This window comes from Dama dama, chromosome 23 (assembly GCF_033118175.1).
Source record: "Dama dama isolate Ldn47 chromosome 23, ASM3311817v1, whole genome shotgun sequence".
Classification (NCBI taxonomy): Eukaryota; Metazoa; Chordata; class Mammalia; order Artiodactyla; family Cervidae; genus Dama; species Dama dama.
This window is the reverse complement of record NC_083703.1, coordinates 62,729,825-62,738,286: the sequence shown is the minus strand read 5'-3', so window position 1 is coordinate 62,738,286 and position 8,462 is coordinate 62,729,825.

Genomic DNA, 8,462 nt, shown 5'->3' with positions numbered 1-8,462 from the left:
ATCTTGGTGTGGGTGTGGCAACTGAGTCTCAGAGAGGGGAAGTGAGTTCTCCAGGACCACACAGCTGGTCAGAGGCAAAGCTGGATTCCATTTGAAGTTGGCCTCCTCCAGAACTGGTTCGTCACCTGCTGGGTGAGTTTCCTTCTCCATCTGTATTTTGTGACAATCCCAACTCCCACAGAGGTCCACAGGAGGTCTCCCGATTCAGGACTTCTCTTAAGCAGAAGCCCACTTTGGTCATTGTTGAGCCTTTGTCCAGGCTGTTCCATCCCCCTGGAACATCATTCCTTCTCTCCCTCCAGCTTTTCAATCCCCTTAGCCCACCACACTGCTCAGCAGCCATCTCCTGCTAAGTGGGAGCCCCTGATCAATGTTTTCCCAAAAAAGAGATCATGTTTTCCACCTGGTAGGTCTTCCCAAGCTACCTTGTCATTATTGTCCCATACAGACAGAGGGCTCAGGAAATGTCAGCTCTCATGATTATGGTTCACACTTTTTTTAATACTCTTTCTTTCCATTTTTTAGTGGGAAATATTTGATATTCATTACTGTATAAATTAAAGGCAGGTTTTATTTCTGTGTATTATGACAGTGGGTTAAGCTAGCATTCTTCTCACACAGATACAATAAAAAATAATGAAAAAGAATGACACTTTTTCCTTGTGATACGAACTCTTAAGATTTGCTCTCTTAACAATGTTCCTGTATATCATACATCACGGTTAGCTATAGTCAACATGCTATACATTGCATCATTAGTACTCGTTTGCTTAGAACCCATTTTATGAGGAAGAAGAGCGATAAATGCCTACATTAAGAAGTAAGAAAACCCAAATGACCTAACTCTATACCTTAAGGGACTAGAAAAAGAAGAATAAACTAAGCCCTAAGTTACCACCGAAGAATACAATAATGATTACAGGATGAGTAAATGAAATAAAGAAGACAAAAAGAATAGAAAATATTAACCAAAATATTAATCAAATTACTATTGGTCCTTTGAAAATGTAAAAGAAATGGAAAAGTCCTGGGCTAGATCTCATGACTTACAAGCGGGCTTTAGGTCTTCACATGTTTCCTGGGTCTGCTGTGTCCTCAAAGATAAAATTTAGACACAATTAAATGGAAAAGTTCACTAGAAAATGAAGCTATAAAAGGGGATGAGACAGTGTATCATTTTAATGCCTGAAGTCCTCCCTGCCACAAACATTCCAGCTCAAATACTCTACTTGCTTCCTATTTTTTAATTTTTGTTGAAGCCAGTTTGACTCGGATCCTGCCATTCAAATCCACAGGAAGTCCTGACAAGATATTTGTAGACTCATGTCTTCCTCTTCCATTCTGACATCTACTCGAGGGTCACTCAACCACATTGGAAACATAACAGACGTCAAAGGCACAAGAGAGCTTAGAGGTCATCATTTTCACCACTTTGCTTGAAATTCTAGGGAGACTGTGGCCCAGAGAAGGAGAAGGACTCATCTAAGGCTACATGTGACTTGAACGCCGCTTACTTTCCCCTTTCTCTTCACATATTTTAGATTTGTTGGAATTATCTACTTGGGTAATAGCCTTTTACCAAAATTGATAAGTCTGCTTTAAACTTTAGATGCCTGGGCTCCTTCCTAGATATTTAGGGTCAGGGGTTCCTGGGTAGTCTGGCCCGAGTGTCTGGCCAGAAATAGGAACGACTGGACTAGATGGCCCAAAGGTGCTTTCAACCTTGAGTTCTAGGAGCTGTGACTGACCCCACCCCCGCCTTCTTCTGGACCCCCAGCTCTGCCTAGACATGACCGTCACAACCATACCTGCTAATCCTGCTTCATCTTGCTTCATCTCAGCAGGAACCAGGCAGGGGGTGTTCCTGTCCTGAGGGGTGTGATGCTGAGAAGGGGAGGATGACTTGGTCAAGGTCAATAGATAGAAAGAGGCAGAGCTGGAGAGTGCTCCCAATTCTGCATCCTCTCCCATCGAGACTGGCTGTTCCAGCTCACAGCCTCTGAAACAACCATGAGTCACAGTGGTTGACCCCAGTCTAGCACCCAGGAGGGAAAGCAAATGGCTGGTTCAGGGCTTGGCAATAAGGGTACACTTTCAGCATTGGTGCTCGTGACAAACCACTAAGGAGGCAGGGAAAATACCCTTTTCCAGTGAAGGATACTGAGGTTCAAGAAAGGCAGGTGATTGGCCCAGGTCTCACAAGGACAGGGACCAGCATTTGAGTCCAAAGGGAAGAACCTTTCACTCAGATTACATCGAGGCCAGCTGGTGGGGCAGGAGAGTCCTAGGCTTGAATACCCTGCTTATTCCTTGACCTCTGCTGTTTGAGTTGGTGGTTATGCCTGCCGCACAGGGCCCCTGTCAACCCGGAACACCTGGTCAAGGATGCACAGATGAGTGCCCAGTTGGCATCAGGCTGGGAGCACTGGTAGAGAGCTCCAGGTCATCCAGGGCCCATGTCCTCCAATCCAAACCTGCATCAGTAGGTAAATGATGAGTGTGGCCAGGACAAAGTAGGGGTAGGGCTGCAGGCTTGAGGAATATGCTTTCATCACCCTGACTGTGGTCCCGTCTTCAGAGCACAGCCCAGGGAGATGTTGGCAGCCCAGGTGCCCTAGGCTGGGGCTGGAACATGCAGGACTCCATCCTGCAGAGACTTGGACCCATCAGAAGACCACCCTCCTCACTGGCTGTGCCCAGTTCTGCAAATATCAGAGGTCCTCCTCCCCTTGGTGTGGGGATGGAGGTTAGGACTGTGGGAAAACTTAGGAAGAAAATTTTTGGCCTCAGGATCACAGCCCAGAGATTAGAGGGTGATGTAGTGAGTTCCGACTCAGTATAGGCCCCAGGCCTTAGCTGTCCCATTGTAAAATGGCCAAAAAATCCGGTACCTGGATCCCCAGGGCAAAAAAGGTACAGAGGAGGTAGTGCTCAGAACTCAGCTCCAGGTTCGGGCAGACTGGCTTTGAATCCTCTCTTTTCCTGTTGCTGGCTATGCAGCCTGGACAAGGGACCCATCTCCCTGAATCTCAGGTCACTTCTTGGTGAAATGAGACTAAGCATGGGACTCTCCAGTCTTCCCAAGAGGCATTAGTGGTAAAGAACCTGCCTGGCAGTGCAGGAGACATAGGAGATTTGGGTTTGATCCCTGGGTTGGGGTGATCCCTTTGGGGACAGCATGACCACCCTCTCCAATATTCTTGCCTGGAGAATCCCATGGAAAGAGGAGCCTGGCGGGCTACAATCCTTGGGTTGCCAGAGTTGGATGTGACTGAAGTGACTTAGCGCTCCCACACTTGGGATTCTCCTCCCAAGTGTGTTGGAAGAAGCGGTGGGCACACGTGTGTAGTAGGCCCCTGATACACAGTTACAACAGTGATGATGATGATTATAGCTGTTCCTGGTGTCTGGTCACTTCCTCCCCTCCACCTCAGGTCTCCTATCTTTACATGACCCCACTGCACAGCGTTATGGAGAGAATGAAGTGAGGAGATGAAACATTCCATATGCTTTATGTTTAATCAGTGGCAACTGCATTTCTTATTTTGTGTGCTATAAAGACAGCATGAGCTAGATGGGCTCAGACTTCCAGTAGAGCTGGGGTATTGTAATTTCCATTTTTCTCCTAGACATGGAGTTGTCTCGCATTTTACAAGAGGCAGATGTAGCCTGGGACCAACACCAGTCTGGACTCACTACATCACACTGGTTTCTTGGGCTGTGTTCCTGAGGTAGAAAAACTCTCTTCACAAGATTCTGGCATAGCCCTCAGCTCTGTGCCCACAACCAGGAGAGTAAGGCCTGGACGTTTGCAGAACTGGGCACAGACAGCCTGGAAGGTGAGTCTGCTGACCAGTCCAAGGCTCAGATGGATGGGGTCCTCCGTGTCCCAGCCCCAGGCTTGGGCACCTGCCCTGTGCTCTGATGATGGGACCGTACTGAGCATGAGGAACACTAGCTACCCAAGCCTCTGGTCCTACCGCTACTTTGACCTGGTCGCACTCACGTCAAACTGTTACAGGTTTCCTGCTGAGGTGCAGGTAGGTGATCAGAGGAGACTGACCCTGAGTGACCTGGAGCTGTGCTGGTGCTCCCAGCCTAATGCCATATGGGCACCCATCTGTACTTCCTGGCCCGAGTGTTCCAGGTTGACTTGTGCCCAATGCACCAGGCATTACAACCAACTCAAGCAGCAGATGTCAAGGAATAAACACGGTATTCAAGTGCAAGGACTTTCCTGCCCCACCATTGGCCTCAATGTGATCTGAGAGAAAGGTCCTTCCCTGATATCGCAAATGCTGGTTCCTGTTCTTGTGAGACCTTCCTTCACTGAACCTCAGTTTCCTCAACCAGAAAATGGAGCTTTCCAAACCTATTTAGCAAGCTGTCTTGAGCACCAATGGTGAAAGCAGTCCTGCAGTGCCAAGCAAATGGCCAGGTACTGCCCTGGACTTACTGGGGCCAAAGAGTGAGACTCACTGCTGCTCCCAGAGGCTGAGAGTTGGAACAGCTGATCTCGATGGTAGAGGATGCAGACCTGGGTGCCCTCTCTAGATCTGCCCCTTCCCATCTATTCCACCCTGAGCAAGTCATCCTTCGCTTCTGAGCCTCACTTTCCTCAGTGAAGAAATAAGGACAGTAACACCCCCACCTGGTTGCTTCTGAGATGAAAAAAAAAAAAAAAAAGGTGAAGCAAGATAAGCACCTAGTATTGTACAGTCATGTCTAGGCAGAGGTGGGGTTCCAGAGGATGATGTTGGGATCAGAGCTCTTAGAACTCAAGGTCAAAAGTACCTGTGAGCCACCCTAGTCCAGTTACCTCCACTTCTGGTCAGCCACCCTGCAGACCCTGACTCTTAAGTGTCTAGAGAGGAGCTCAGGCATCCATAGCTTAAGCAAACTTATTTGATAATTTTATTTAATCTTTTCTTTTAGAAATATATTGCCCTGGCAGAAAAGTTCAACAGAACTAAAACATGTGAAATGGAAGAGGAAAATAAGTTGGGTTCAATTCACATCTAGCTTTGGCTGAGTCCTTCTCCTTCTCTGGACCATAGGTGCCCCAGCCTCCCCAGCAAGGAGGTTAAGTTGAACTCTAAGCGCTCCTGTGGCTTTGATGTCTGTTATGTTTCCAATGTGGTTAGTTGACCCCGGAGTTGTCACCTAAAGGGAGGAGTTGATGTGAGACTATAAATGTGTGAAGTCAGGACTTGTGAGTTTGAACAGCAGGACCCAAGTCACACTGGCTTTAAGAGGTGAGTTCTGTAAAGAGGGAATGGTCTGTGCAGAGGGCCAAGGCAGCAATGAATTTTATATTTTTCTGGAGAAGAAGGAAGACAATAGAGCCATGGAGAGAGAGGTATAAGTGTGTTTGGGGTGGCAATGAGTAGATGACACAGGAGCCATGATGGGCTTCTGTTTAAGGTGAGAGCTTTAACTTCTGGCAGCTGCATTGAGAGCAGAGGGGTTGGGGGCAAGTGTGCAGAGGGATACTGCATATATGCAGATATATATGGAGGCAGACTATATTCACTCTCAGGAGAAACTCTACTGACTCAGTGGAGTGGGCAGATGGGGGAGGATGGGTCCTAAGCAACCTGTTACTGCAAATATTTTTCCTGAGGCTGGTTCCACTGTGAAGGATGTTATGGAGAGTGCTCGGACACAAGGCAAGGTTTGGGGAGAATAACTTCACTGGTCACTGACCCTGATGCTACTATGGGCCGCGAGTCTAGCCCCATCTCTGTCTCTGTCTTACAGGCTGGCTGCTTTCCCTCTCTGAGCCTGAGTTTGCAAATGCTGATAAAATTAAGCTAGATGATCACTATGGATCCTTCTACCAGAATATTCTCCAATTCATCCATTCACAGTTTCAGCCCCAGCCCTCCACCCTCATGGCCACCATGTTGGTAGCTGGAGGCTCCATGAGAACCTGCTCTTATTCTTGGAACAAAGTCCACTCCATAGCCACCCAATTCAAGCATCCTGGCTGACCTTTGCTTTGGAAGTCTCTCTGTTCACTCTGGACAGGGCTTATTTTCATTGGAGTCTCCTTGGATGGTTCTGGACCCAGCGTTTGTTTCCGGGGGCAGCCTCCCTCCCCATCACCATCAATATAAGTACCATCACTGCCCAGCAGAATTCCAGGAGATTGTGCAGAGGAGCAAGGACTTTGTAAGTATTTTTCTTCAAACCTGTGAATGGTGGGCTTCCCCCTTAATGTCACTCCACATGGAGGCCTACAGAAGGCTTTGGGGACAAGAGGCATTGGGATTAAATTAGCCCCTCATTTGTGTTTGACTCTTTGCGACCCCATGTTCTGTAGCCTGTCAGGCTCCTCTGTCCATGGATCTCTCAAGGCAAGAATACTGCTGTGGTTTGCCATTTCCTTCTCCAGGGGATCTTCCTGACCCATGGACCAAATCTGGGTCTCATGCACGGCAGTGTTTACCATGAGGCACCAGGGAAGCTCTTCAGAAGGCTCTAAGGACAAAAGGCAGAGGGGTGGGGCCACTTGAATAAGCTAATTTTTTTTTTTTTTTTTTTTTTTGAGCTGTCTGTTACACCTTTATTTTCATAAATTGTAAAGTAAAGGAAAGCAAATTGGTAAGGAAAACATTTTCTTCCTATTGACACGGATGAGTTAATTTTTGTAGTGATCTGCAGTCCTGTTAGAAAATTGCGTGTCCCCAAAACAATGACTCTCTGAGAAAGTGGGATGATGCTCACTGACATTTCCTAGCCAAGCGTTCACTAACACAAGAGGAATCCCTTGGTGGTCCAATTGTTAGGACTTTGTGCTTCCAATGCAGGGGGCACAGGTTCAATCTCTGGTCAGGGAACTAAGATCTCACATGCCTTGCGGCACCTCCAAAAAAAAAAAGAGGATGAATATTCATTGTAAAGCACCTATTCTATACCAGGCACAATGCTGAGTCCTTTTAAAAAAGTGGTATCTCACGTAGCACCATATGCTACCAGAAATGCTGCTTCAGCATAAGGATTATTTTGTTTTTGTTTTTTTTTTTTTTTTTTTATTATTATTATTTTTTTCCAGTGGGTTTTGTCATACATTGATATGAATCAGCCATGGATTTACATGTATTCCCAATCCCGATCCCCCCTCCCACCTCCCTCTCCACCCGATTCCTCTGGGTCTTCCCAGTGCACCAGGCCGGAGCACTTGTCTCGTGCATCCCTCCTGGGCTGGTGATCTGTTTCACCATAGATAGTATACATGCTGTTCAATATTTTGAGTGGAGCAAACTAAGAAATAGATTCAAGTAGGAGAAATGTCAAATTGATGATGAATACAGTGTCATGATGTGCCGCCCACTTATTGGTTCATACTTTTATTTGGCAAACTTTATTTTGTTGTACTTACTAGCAGCAGTTTTTTACATTGAGTTGGGAATTCAACTCATCGTGAAATACATCACAATCCCCCCTCTAAGGAATTCACAACCTGGTGAGAAAGGCAGCCAAATTGTCACAAATTGGGACTCAGGACTCTTAACAGTGAATAAAGGCAGCAAGATGGTGGAGTGCGTCCACCTAACTTAGTCACTGGGGAGAGTTCAAGAGGACATGATGTCCTACTGAAGCTGGAAAGTCAGTAAGAAGTGATTCAGCTTAAAATGAAAAGGAAATGTTCCATGCAGAGAATTTATCATGTGCAAAGGACCTCTAGTAAAGAGAATTGACCTGGAGTCAAGCGTGACTTTTCAAACAGTAGGTCCTTCATTTACTGGTTGTTCATCTCTGGGCAAGTTTCTCTAGCTTTTTGACCTGGGTTGCCCGTCTGTAAGAGAGGGGATAACTGCATCTATCTTCAAGAACTGTTGAGTGTAAGAGTCATAGGTGCTCATCCACGATCCTGTTTCCCTGTGGGTAATTCTCACTCCTGTTCTTCCCGTGACTATTCAGGTGTCAGGACAAGATGTTTCAGCTTTGGAAACTTGTTCTCTTGTGCGGCCAGCTCGCTGGGACCTCAGCGTCTCTTTTTGACAGTATTGGCAAGGATGTTCTGAGGAAGCTGAAATCTGGTCTTGAGGTACACTTGACAGTACACTTGAAAGTGAGTCAACAAAAAAAAAAAAAAAAAAAGAAAGAAAGAAAGAAAGTGAGTCAACAACAGGGATGATCAGGGGGACCTAGAAGCTTGCTTCCTAAATACTACGCCTGTATTCCCAAAGGCTGCCAGCAGGGGCAGCTCCTTATGGGTGGTTTACTGAGAGAGGTGACTAACTGATTTCTGGTTCTTTTGTTTATTATTTTTCTAGAAACAGGCAATACTTACCTGAATATCACTTTACATCTTATATCATGGTAAACTTTGCTAATATATTCATAGGATAAAATCCTCAAAGTGACATTTCAGAAGTTCAAAAGGCTTGCATATTTTAATTTACAGCACATATTGACAAATAATCCTGTATGTTAATAGTTTCTCCAATCATCTG